We start from the raw sequence: 12,534 nt of genomic DNA, 5'->3' as shown, positions 1-12,534 counted from the left end.
TTTCACCATTTTTCTTGACAAGACCTCAGAAGAGTACAGGAAAGAGAGGTGGGAGCTGGTTAATTTTCACAAGACTCCAAACTGGTCTCTGTTTAAGGGTAGAAATTGATTCTGGCCCTGAGGCTCAGGCCCAGGGCAGAGGGGGGATGAGAAGAATGGTTGCCTGGCCCTGAGAAAAGCTGTGGGTGATGGGGCAGGTGACTGTTGGCCAACACTCCATAAACCTTCATTCCCTTCCTCCTGCCATCAACCTCAAACCTTGGAGACACAGGGAAGTTAAGGGCAAGGGTGGGGCAAATCCACCCCACATGAGGCCAGACCAGTGGAAGTAGTACTGGGCATGAAGGTGGCCATGGGCCTCCTCCGAGTCAGTCCCACTAATGTCCCTGCCATTTGGGTCTTCCCCTAGATGACAGCTTTCAGGACCACCTCACCAGGCTTTCGGGTGCATCTCCTGGGGTCTGTAGCAGTCGCTACACGGCTCATACCTTTGCACTGATCCTATTGCCCACTCCCAGACCTCACCCAAGTTCCCCCTGTCTCTTCCCAGATGTGGCCTTCCTGGACCTCTCTGTCATTATGCAGAGAACGACCAGGGACATGTCCAAGATGCACCTTCTAATGAGATATGTGAGCTTGGGAGCATGAAGCCGCCAGCGAACGTTCCCTGGAGGCCACTGGGTGAGCTGCTTGGCAGATGCTGGGGTGACGGTTGAGGAGGGGATGAGAGAGGGTGGCATTTGCAAAGAAGATGTGATCCCTGCTCTCAGAGAATTTCTAATCTAGCTTGGGAGGCCAAGTACCAAAGAAGCCCCAACAGCTGGTAGCCAGGGGCAGTGTGTGTAGAGAGAGGGATGTTGGGGGCAGGGAGGGAGGCTAGGGAAGCTCTGACCACAGAACCATCCCTAGAGCAGGACAAGGAGACCATCCCTCACCAGCAGAGTTCCTGCAGAATCCCTCATCCCCATGAAAGAAAGGCAGCTACCTTGCTTACCTGTACCCGGAACGGGTGTCTTCACAGCCATATACATAGGGCCTCATCCCCATCCCCCATTTCTTCTTTCCCACCCTACCAGAAGAAAGAACTGTTTGGCCTGAAGGTGGAAACACCAGGTGGGTAATCAAATGATTAAAAGCATTTCTAGGATACAGAGGTAAGGCAGGTGATGAAACCTGTTCCACCAAACTCAGGGCCTTGAGGCAGGCTTTGAACCAGGTGGAAGACACCCAGGTTTAGTTCTTCTGGCTACTCAGGTAGCAGTGTGATTCAGAGCCAATAATTTCTCAGCTCATCTATCACCAAGGGGGTTGGACCCCCTAATTGATTGATTGACAATTAAATATTTTTATTGTGGCAAAATATTCATACTATAAAAATTTCCATTTTAACCTTTTTTTTGTGTGTGTGGTATGCGGGCCTCTCACTGTTGTGGCCTCTCCCACTGCAGAGCACAGGCTCCGGACGAGCAGGCTCAGCGGCCATGGCTCACGGGCCCAGCCACTCCGCGGCATGTGGGATCTTCCCAGACCGGGGCACGAACCCGTGTCCCCTGCATCGGCAGGCGGACTCTCAACCACTGCGCCACCAGGGAAGCCCAATTTTAACCATTTTTAAGTGTACAGTTCAGTAGCATTAAGTACTTCTACATTGCTGTGCAACCATCACCACAATCCATCTCTAGAATTTTTTCATCATCCCAAACGGAAATTCCATAACCATTTAAACAGTAACTCCCTGTTACTCCCCTCCCCCGACTCCCTAATAACCACTTCTCTACTCTGTCACTACATATTTGACTACTCTGGGGACTTCATCTAAGTGAAATCATACAATATTTGTCCTTTTTTGTTTGGATTATTTCACACAACATAATGTTTTCAAGGTTCATCCATGTTGTAGCATGTGTCAGCGTTTCATTCCTTTGTAAGGCTGAATACAATTCCATTGCATGTATATACCACATCTTTATCCATTCATCTATAAGTGGACACTTGGGTTGCTTCCAAATTCTGGCTATTGTGAATAATGCTACTATGAACATGGGTGTACAAATATCTCTTCCAGTTCCTGCTCTCGATTTTTATATATATATATATATATATATATATATATATATACCCCAAAGTGGAATTGCTGGTTGATAATTCTATGTTTGATTTTTTTGAGGACCCACCGTAGTGTTTTCCATAGTGGCTGCTCCATTGCTACATTCCCAAAGGTTCCAATTTTTCCACATCTGCACCAAAACTTGTTTTCTGTTTTTTTCTGACAATAACCATCCTAAAGGGTGTGAAGTAGTATCTCATTGTAGTTTTGATTTGCATTTCCCTAATGATTAGTGATGTTAAATATCTTTTCATGTGCTTATTGGCCATTTGCATATCTTCTTTGGAGAAATATCTATTCTGGTCCTTTGCCCATTTTTGCATTGGGTTGTTTTGGTTTTGGTTATTACGGTTTAGGAGTTCTTTCTATATTCTGGATATTAATAACTTATTAAATATATGATGTGCAAATATTTTCTCCCATTCTGTGGGTTGCTTTTTAGTACTCTGTTGATGGTTTCCTTTGGTCCACAAAAGTTTTTAATTTTGATGAAGTCCAAATTGTCTATTTTTTATTTTGTTGCCTATGTCTTTGCTGTCCTATTCAAGAAATCATCGCCAAATCCAGTCTTAAAGCTTTTCACTTATGTTTTCTTCTAAGAGTTTTATAGTTCTAGCTCTTATGTTTAGATTTAATCCATTTTGAGTTAATTTCATTTATGGTCTTACATAAAGGCCCAACTTCATTCTTTTGCATGTGGAATCCAGTTTCCCTAGCACCATTTGCTCAATCCCTGATGTCTAAGATCCTGTATCAGTTAGGAATTTTGTTTAGCTTCAAGAAATAGAAGCTGCAGTAGCTTAAACACAGACATTTTTATTATTTCACATAGGAGAAGTCCATGGGTAGGCTGTGCTCAGCTACTGAGAAGCTTCCATGGGGATCTAGGCTTCTTCTATCTTTCTATTCCACCATGCATGACTCCCATTCTAGGTCCACTATGGCTGCTGGAACTCCAGCCAATATCTGTGAGTTCCAGGCAGCAGGAAGGAGGAAGAGGGAGGGATAAACGAGTACCACTTCCTTTAAGGAGCCTAAGTCCTGAACAATTCCTTAAAATCTCATTGGCCAGGTCTTTTTTTTTTCCCCCCAAAAGAGCAAAGTTTATTTCTCTGGTCACATTCCTTATAATGATGTACATTACTACGAACTTCATTTCTTTGTTCTTTCTGTCTGTGTTCATTATAACAATGTGCCTATATTGCTTATTATGTTTCAGGCATTCATCTTGACATTTATGAATATTCTGCTTAATCGTCATAATAATTCTATAAGGGTAGGTACTATTATTTTTCCACTGTGTCGTTGGCCAGATCTTAATCACGCAGCTGCAAAGGAGTCTGGGAAATACAGACTTTTCTCTGGGTACAGTGCCATCTCAAATAAAATCAGGACACTCTTACCAAGGAAAAAAGGGAGAAGGAATGCTGGCTTAAATATTTAGAAGCGTCTGCTTTGGGCACCTCATCCATCTGTAATTCTGTGGCAATTTGTCTCTTGGAGAAGAAAATGAGAAAATGGTTGCAAAGTGCTCAACAAAATGCTTTGCTCAGGCTGTGTACTCAAAACATGCTAGCTGGGGCTTCCCTGATGGTGCAGTGGTTAAGAATCCACCTGCCAATGCAGGGGACACAGGTTCGATCCCTGGTCGGGGGAGATCCCACATGCTGCAGAGCAACTAAGCCCGTGCTCCACAACCACTGAGCCTGTGCTCTAGAGCCCGCAAGCCACAACTACTGAGCCCACGAGCCACAACCACTGAAGCCCGCGTGCCTAGAGCCCATGCTTTGCAACAAGGGAAGCCACCGCAATGAGAAGCCCACGCACCGCAACAAAGAGTAGCCCCCACTCGCCGCAACTAGAGAAAGCCCGCGTGCAGCAACAAAGACCCAACGCAGACAAAAATAAATAAGTAAATTTATTTTTTTTAAATGCTAACTATTATTTTCTTTTATTATTCTCTGATCTCAGGCCTTTCCAATATCTGTGCAGAACAGACAGTTCTCTGCTTTAGAGGTGAAAACTGCCCCCCAGGTATCTTCCACACCAATGCCTTGAATATACCATTAGTGCTCTAAGTCTCTGTTTCTCTATTTAGGCCTTATTTTCAATCGAAAGGGGGTGAAGTAGGAGGGGCACAGGTAGCCTAAGGAATGACACACTCAGCCACTCTCAGCCTCTGTCTGTCTGATGCTTTTTTGCCAGGCTGCTGGCTGGGATCTGGGCTCCAGGGGAATTTGAGTCAGAAGGGGAGGGTCGTACACAGCCCAGAGGATACCAGATGAGTGTGACACTGTGGTGAGGATGAAAAGTGTAGGAAAGGGGCTGGATGGCTGCCTTTATATATGTGCAGAGGTGAGGGCATTTAAAGGTGGTGGAGGACGTGCTTTGCCCCTCTCTGCTGCTCCTGGGCTTATGTGGACACACTGTCAGGCACAGCCCGGTTAATCCCAGTGAAACAGGGCAGGATGGGAAGGCCTGGAATCTGAACCAAAACCACCCTTCAGGTGTGTGGAGGTGCTGCAGAACCCAGAGAGAGTGCCAGAAGATGTAGCCAAGCCCAGACAGGGGTCGGCAGTATGGTTACAGAGACCTGAGTTCATTCAGGCCGTCTCCAGAGTGATTGGTCAGAGAGAGGAGGCCGCAGACAGCGCCATGCTGGGCTGCAAAAGTCCTTCCTGGGAAGACTGTTCGGACCTCTATCCTTGGGGCAAGGTGTCAGCAGGTACACACCGCCAGGGAGAGGAGTGCAGCTGGAGCTGGCCACGTCAGAAACTGGGCCACACGGGGCCCATTTAGTAGCAGAAGAGGGGACCAAAGTCAACTCCAGGAGCTGTGATATTCAGAGCATTGAATCACAGTATGGCCAGACTCCCACCAGTCAGGGCAGACACAGGCCTCAGAACTGGGGCAGGGTCCTGGAAGCCTCCTACTGGGCCAAGGGCCAACCCTTTACCTTGTGGATCATGGGAAGGTCCCGGGGGCTGTGGCACAGGGGCTGGGGGGCTGGGTTGGCAGAGGGCGCTCAGGGGATGTGTGGCTGCAGTTCGTTACTCATTGATATTAACATATTTCAGTAGTTTAACCACTGGTACAACTGGAACCATTTATTAATCAGCCTTGACCCCAAGGGGACAATAAGTATTGACTTTCCTACAGTTTAGGGTCAGCGGGATGGACTTGCTCAGAGCTGAAAGAACAGTGGGCTCCTTCCACACACTCAGGCGCACACTCACCCCATTTTATTGGACCCCTCCGTGTAGGGGTCCTGGGTGGACCTTTGGATTTCTGTCTTGGCTGAATCAGTGCTCTGACTTGGGCCCAGGGACAGGTGTGCAGGTACCTGGGACAGGTATTTGCTGGAGATACGTGAGCCAGAGGCAAGCAAAGGTCAGATTCTGAGGTAAGGTCAGCCTGCAGGGTCAGCTTCCGGGGAGAAGACAGAGAGCACGAAGAGGAACTGGGACAGAGCCAACAGCAGGGGACAGGCACCAGGGCCCGGGGACCTCCTGGTGGTGTGCAGGGGGCGACGCCTATGGCCACGTCTGGGGTGAGGGAGCTGTTTAGGCCTGACCTCCTGTTGGTGCTGCCAGACCCCAGGGGAGAGCTAGGAAGAGGCCACAAGAGTCCGTGCCGGCCAGGTCAAAGGCAACCCGTTCCGCTCAGCGGTGAGCAAACACGGCACTCCCCAGTTAGAAGCATAAATAGCTGTCAGACAGGGTCAATGGTAGCACGTTCTAGTCGGATGATCGGGTGACCGTCAGGAATAACTTCAGGAAGACTTAGATTCAAGGGGACATGGTGGAAAGAGAATCTACATGGGACACAGGGGCTCCAGTTTCCTCTCTAAGCTCTGCCATTAACAGGCTGTGTGACCTCAGGTGAGTCACTGCCCAGCTCAGGGCCACATTTCCTCTACCCGCAAAATGAGGGCTCCGGCTTTGACCTCGCAAGGATCTCAGGGGGAGAGATCATGATCAGAGGAAGAGCCAACCCTGAGTGAGTTGAGGACCAGCCAGGGACTGCTCAGAGTATATCACAGTGGGATTTAGCTTCGACATCTGGGAAGACTCCTGAAATTCCCAATCCAGAAAATGCAGGGGGGCAAATGTTGTTCGAAACTTGGCCTGCTTCCAGTGATGCTCAGATCTCAGACACACATCAAGTCCAGAAGCAAGAGGCAGGGCTTCCCTGTTGGCGCAGTGGTTGAGAGTCCGCCTGCCGATGCAGGGGACACGGGTTCGTGCCCTGGTCCGGGAGGATCCCACATGCCGTGGAGCGGCTGGGCCCGTGAGCCATGGCTGCTGAGCCTGCGCGTCCGGAGCCTGTGCTCCGCAACGGGAGAGGCCACAACAGTGAGAGGCCCGCGTACCGCAAAAAAAAAAAACAAAAACAGAAGGAAGAGGCAGAATTATCTTGAAACCAAAGAAGCTTCAGCCTCCTCCACTTGCAAGGGCCCCTTGCAAGATCTTGGAGAGGCCCAGGCCATATGTTCACATTTTTTCCCTTACGGAGCGTATCCCCAAACTGTATAAGGTTTAAGCCCCACAAAACCTGGCCCCAGCCCTGTCAGTTGCCCTGGGATTTGGAGCCATTATTATGGCAGGTGGAGCACGCTGACAAGCACCCATCCTAATCAGATGGGCAAGGCTCAGCAGCAGACAGCAGGCGGCCACACCCGTGGTGGCTTGACGTGACTTATTCACCTGTGTCTGACAAAAAAAAAAACAAACCATACACACCTATCCCACTTTCACCTTCATTATCACATTCAGTCTTCCCCACAAGCCTGACCAGTCTTATCACCTGTGATTTAGATGATGAAACTGAGGCTCAGAGAAGCTAAGTTTGCAAGGCTGGCTGGAGACAGAAGCAGGATGCAAACCCAGGACTTTCTTAGGACCAGTCCAGGGCTCTTCAGTTTTCCGATTCAGGACCAGACACAGTCATCCTAAAGCATAGCATAAAGACATTCACCCCAAATCTGCCTGGAGAGTCTGCCAGTGGCACAGACATCTCCACCTTGGTTCTGGGGACAAAGGAGGCACATGTGGGGATAAAGCACATAACATGACTTAGAATCATAGGACCACAACCGTTCAAGAACTTTGGGAAGGAGAGGGTTTTTCGATTTTCCCCTTATTTTCTTCCTGAACTTTGCATTCCTACTCAAAACACAAGTCATTTGGATCAGCTATATTTATACTAAATATAAACACAAATGTTCAAACATGGCAGTAATTCAGTTGGCAATAGTTTCTCTACAATATCAAGCCTGCAAACAACTAGAGGTTTAGGGGCCCAACATAAACACACACACACACAAGCACACACATGCCTCCCTGTGACAACTCTAGTCTCTCAAAGCCACACACCACATCAATAAAAGACAAAAACCACATGATCATCTCAATAGATGCAGAAAAAGCATTTGATAAAATTCAACATCCATCATGATAAAAACCCTTACAAAAGTGGATATAGAGGGAACATATCTCAACATAATGAAAGCTATTTATGACAAACCCACAGCCAATATAATACTCAATAGTGAAAAGCTGAAAGCCTTCCCGCTAAAGTCTGGAACAAGATAAGGATGCCCACTTTCACCACTTATATTCAACATAGTATTGGAAGACATAGCCACAGCAATCAGACAAGAAAAAGAAATAAAAGATATTCAAATTGGTACGGAAGAGGTAAAATTGTCATTATACGCAGATGACATGATACTATATATAGAAAACCCTAAAGACTCCACACCAAAACTACTAGAACTGATAGATGAATTCAGCAAGGGAGTAGGACAAGACTAACATACAGAACTCAGTTGCATTTCTTTACACTAACAATGAAATATCAGAAAGGGAATGTAAATGAACAATCCCTTTTAAAATCACATTTAAAAAAAGGAAAATACTTATGAATAAATCTCACCAAGAAGATGAAAGACTTTTATCCTGAGAACTACAAAACGTTAGTAAAGGAAACTGAAGATGATTCAAAGAAATGGAAAGATATCTCCTCCTCAAACCACAACGTTGTGGGAGAGGGAGGTCCAGCCTCCACCCCACATGTGAGCCGGATCTTTAGACTTGGTTTGGTCTGGTGCAACATCCCCACCCAGGAAACCAAAACAGCTGGCAAGGAAAACAGCTGCAGAGTGAGCTGCCCAGATCCCTCCAGTTGCTTTATTCTAATGAGGCCACCTGGGACCCCAGCCTAAATAGGGCCCAGTCTCAGGGGCACTTGAGAAACTATGCATGTGACCCCTCTAGGGCAGGATTCCAAACCTAGGGAGTTTGCCGAGGAGCAGTTTGTAGGAACCGTGCTGACCTTTTTGACCTCACCTCAGAAGGTGGTGTCTACATTCTCAACCCAGAGCACCCCAGCAGACTGGGATTCATTGGAAGGCAGCTTTGAATGTTCCTACAACTTTCTGGCTTTAAAAAGGGAACCCCTCTCCATTCTCCTGTAATTTGGCAAAATGGGATCTCTTCCAGCCCCTTTATATATTCCAATCCAGTTCTTTCCTTTTTTCTGATGGGTGAGTCTAAACCCTTCCTACACTATTCCTCAGTGAATTTTCCTCCCTCTGTCTAATCCCTGCTCATTCCTCTGGCTCTTCTGCCAACAGGTGCAATCTGCTCTTTTGAGGTGTCACAGCCAGGATTTAGGGTTTGTGTTGAGAGACATAGAGGGAAATTCCCAGCTAATTCCATTGAAATGGCCCTTTATCTTATGGCTTATGTAGCAGTCAGCCTCCAAGGTGACCATACAATGGCTCTGCCCCTGACATTCACACCCTTGTATGGTCCCTTCCCACCATGGGCTGACCTGTGTGATCAATAGGGCATTGTGGACATGATGGAATGTAACTTCAGAAGCTAGGTCATAAAAGACGTTGCAGCCTTCACCTAGAATAACTACTAGAATAATTTGGCAGAGTTCCAAACAGTTCTCTGTCCTCTGGGATCGCTTGCTCTGGCAGAAGCCAGCTGCTGTGTTGTGAGGACACTCAAGCTGCCCTATGGAGAAGTCCATGTGGTAATGAATTGAGGCTTTCTGCTAACAGCCAGCATGAACTTGCCACCCATGTGAGAGAGCCAGCGTGGAAGTGGATCCTCTAGCCCCAATCATGGCTTCAGACAACTGCAGCCCTGACTGACATCTTGATCCTGCAACCTTATGAGAGACCCAGAGACAGAACTACCCAGCTACGCTACTCCCAAATTCCTGGCCAACAGAAAATGTGAGTTAATAAGTGTTTACTGTTTTATTATTATTATTATTATTATTATTAGTGTTTACTGTGTTAAATCAGTAAGTTTGGGGGTAATCTGTTACACAACATTAGATAACTAATACAATTAATAATATTATATACCAAAGCAAAAGGGAACAGAGTACAGAGGACTGCTTGGAACTCTGCCAAATTATGCTCGTTCTGGTGGGATGCCCAGGCCTCTGTGGTCCCAGTGATGGGCACGTGATCCCTGCTTGGCACATCGTACTCTGTCTCCTTGGCTCCTTTCTAACTGAAGCTTCTGGAAGTCTGAGCTGAACTTCTTTCTCTTGCAAATGAAAGAGTCCTGAGATAAGAGGATCTCACATGGAGAAAAGCGGCACAAAGTAGAAAGATGAGGAGAACGTTCAAGGGCTCTGTACTTCAGCTCAATCAAAGAGTAACAAGGAAAAAGTTCCTAGTAACTGGAATGTGCATTTCCTTAACTGTTTTTGGTATGAATTCCTATGCCTTACTCTTTTGAAGGGAGAGGGTGACACTATTTGCTTCCACCTATTTAATTAAATGGATCAAACTCAGTATTGGATTTTATGGAGCTGCATTTTTTTCTCCTACAATTAAGGAAAAGAGGAAAAAGTTTGTCTCCATGTTCTGCGTATGGAAATAGATAGCTAAGGGGGGCGGGGGCGCAAGAGTTGGAGAAAGTATGGTCCCTCTCTTTTAATAACTTACATCTAAATAGACAATCACCTCTACTGGGAAGAAATGCTACAATTGCTAGGGCACAAGGCACATGCCGTCACAGCTTCTGAAGTCAGCTGGCCAGACCTTCCAATCTGAGTCTGAAATAAACTCTGGCTGTAAACTTCTAGGGGAGGAACGCTGTAAAACCCACGTTTGCCAGCAACTTCTTAAATCAGTTGCCATTACCATGTTATTGAATGTTGAAAACCATGGTAGCATTCGAATATTTAGAAAACTGCAGCAGGAAACTCATGGTACTAGTGAATGATTTTGATTTTTTTTTTCACAGTATTTCTTTTTCCTTTTTGAAAAACTTGAGATATAATTTACATACTATAAAACTCACCATTTAAAGTATACAATTCAGTGGTTTTTAGTACAACGTTGTGCAACCATCACCACGATCTAATTCCAGAACATTTTCATCACCCCCCAAAAAGCCCAGTAGCTCAAACTATTAGGTATAAAATAAGCTAGGATATATTGTACAACACAGGGGATATAGCCAATATTTTATAATAACCATAAATGAAGTATAACCTTTTAAAAATTGTGTATCACTATATTGTACACCTGTAACTTATATAATATTGTAATCAACTATACTTCAATTAAAAAAGAAGACAAATATAGTTATCTTACCTTTAAGGTCGCATTTGTCCTAAATATTGGACTAAACCCAAAGAAGAGGTAGAAGACATCAAACAGCATTACTGATGCGATATCCAACTGTTGGAAGAACGCATTCACAATTATGTTGTGTTTCCATGCTTTTTTGGATGTGAATTAATTTATACCAATGTATGTGTGTAAAACCTGACCAGTCACCATAAATTATTTGTTGTTTAATACAAAATTACGTTCAGTTAAATATGCACGGTGTCACTGAAAGTTGTATCAGCACCATGAAAACAAGTATACTATTTCGTAGCCTGCTTCCAATGAATTTCATTTTTAACTTCATGCATCTGATCTCTCCTTAGGCACTGCATTTTCTGGGATTTTTGTTGAGCTGTCACATATATTTCAGAGATGGCATAGTTGCTAATGTTAAAATACATTTTAAACTTGGGGCTCTTGGACTGAAAATCAAATCCATTTTTTATTTTATTTGAAACCATTGGACATTCATTGCAGTGATATATTTTTATGTTTCAGTCAATTCTTCAGCGTTCAGGGCTGATTATATTGTTGGAGGTTCATCTAAGACACCTCAGTTCTTTCTACTGCTGTCTACTTTGGACCATATTGCTAACGATAAGCTGCTGTGAACGTGTCTGTCAGAGACTGTGCAGGCTAAGAGAAAGAAGAGGAAAGAAATCAGTCCCATTTACAATTAATCAGCAGCTCCAATGGGAGAAGGTATTAAAAGTACTATTATAGGGCTTCCCTGGTGGTGCAGTGGTTGAGAGTCCGCCTGCCGATGCAGGGGACACGGGTTCGTGCCCCGGTCTGGGAAGATCCCACATGCCGCGGAGCGGCTGGGCCCGTGGGCCATGGCCGCTGAGCCTGCGCGTCTGGAGCCTGTGCTCCGCAACGGGAGAGGCCACAACAGTGAGAGGCCCGCGTACCGCAAAAAAAAAAAAAAAGTACTATAATTTGTCATGTATTTAAATTATTCTGGCCTTCTATTACCCTGGTAATTGTGAAATGACAACGACACACTTGCATACTTTCCCAACTGCAATGATAACAATAAAAAATTCTTTTATGTAAAGAAAACAAAACCAAAAACCTGTACCTGCTAGAAGTCACTTCCATCCCTCCCTCCCTCCTCTCAGCCCCTGGCAACTGTTAATCTACCTTCTGTCTCTACAGATTTTTCTATTCTGGACATTTCATATAAATGGAATCATACAATATGTGGTGTTTTCTGACTGGCTCCTTTCATAGAACATGTTTTCAAGGTCCATCCACGTTGTAGGAGGGATTAGCACTTCGTTTCTTTTTGTTGCTGAACAAGATTTCCGTTACATGGATATACTACCTTGTGTTATCCGTTCATCAGCTGATGGACACTTGGGTTGTTTGCAGTGAACAGTTGAGGGAAGCCTGATCTACACTGAGTTCACAATGATTATAAATGCTATTTCCTGTCCCCTCTCTCCTTGCCATAGAACTCCCCCAGGAAGTGGTATACTCTGTTGCTGCAGTTCAGTGTTCAACACGTATATTGTGTTCTGTAAGCATGAAATCAGCTATATAGCTCTGCATTGATCACAGGAAGCCCCATGTCATGAAATTCCCCCACTGGGCATTTTTCTTGGTGTTCAGCCAGTGTAGCTATTATTGCAAGCCTACCCCAGTGAGCTTGTGAGAATTCCCTCCCAGCCCTGGGTCCTGCAGAGAAAGCCCTTGGCAACCTCCCGTTTCCAAACTTATTGATAGCAGATGTTTTGAACCCAGTTTTGAAAGCAAATGTTTTGAAAGCAAATGA

General features: G+C 45.4%; 1 long non-coding RNA gene across 1 annotated transcript; it reads left to right on the top strand.

The window, feature by feature from the left end:
- Positions 1 to 554: 554 nt before the first annotated feature.
- LOC307195750 lies at positions 555 to 11,866 on the top strand. The gene is made up of 3 exons (XR_013830944.1): positions 555 to 681; positions 9,183 to 9,359; positions 11,081 to 11,866. It is a non-coding gene; the product is annotated as an uncharacterized lncRNA (long non-coding RNA).
- The last annotated feature ends 668 nt before the right edge of the window (positions 11,867 to 12,534 follow it).

The sequence above is a fragment of the Stenella coeruleoalba genome (assembly GCF_951394435.1).
Source record: "Stenella coeruleoalba genome assembly, chromosome: 13".
Taxonomy (NCBI): Eukaryota; Metazoa; Chordata; class Mammalia; order Artiodactyla; family Delphinidae; genus Stenella; species Stenella coeruleoalba.
The sequence above is the reverse complement of the archived record's forward strand: the minus strand, read 5'-3'. Positions and strand labels throughout refer to the sequence as shown.